The sequence below is a fragment of the Morone saxatilis genome, unplaced genomic scaffold, assembly GCF_004916995.1.
Source record: "Morone saxatilis isolate NCDOM2014 unplaced genomic scaffold, NCSU_SB_2.0 Contig14, whole genome shotgun sequence".
Taxonomy (NCBI): Eukaryota; Metazoa; Chordata; class Actinopteri; family Moronidae; genus Morone; species Morone saxatilis.
In genome coordinates, this window is record NW_023339696.1 from 22,839,943 (window position 1) to 22,840,161 (window position 219).

Below are 219 nucleotides of genomic sequence, written 5' to 3' on the forward strand. Positions count from 1 at the left end.
GATAGGCGTGCACATAATGTAACATCGAGTATTTAACATTTCTAACATGCCTGTTATAGCAAACGCTCAATTTGCATGCCTAAGTTCCTAATAATGAATAGATAAAATAGCAAATAGAAGAACAACACACGAGCCAATACTTACACAATAGAAGGACACCAGACCCAGACAGAGTATAACAAGTGCAAATAAAAATAATGTTCCAATTAGTCTCAGTCC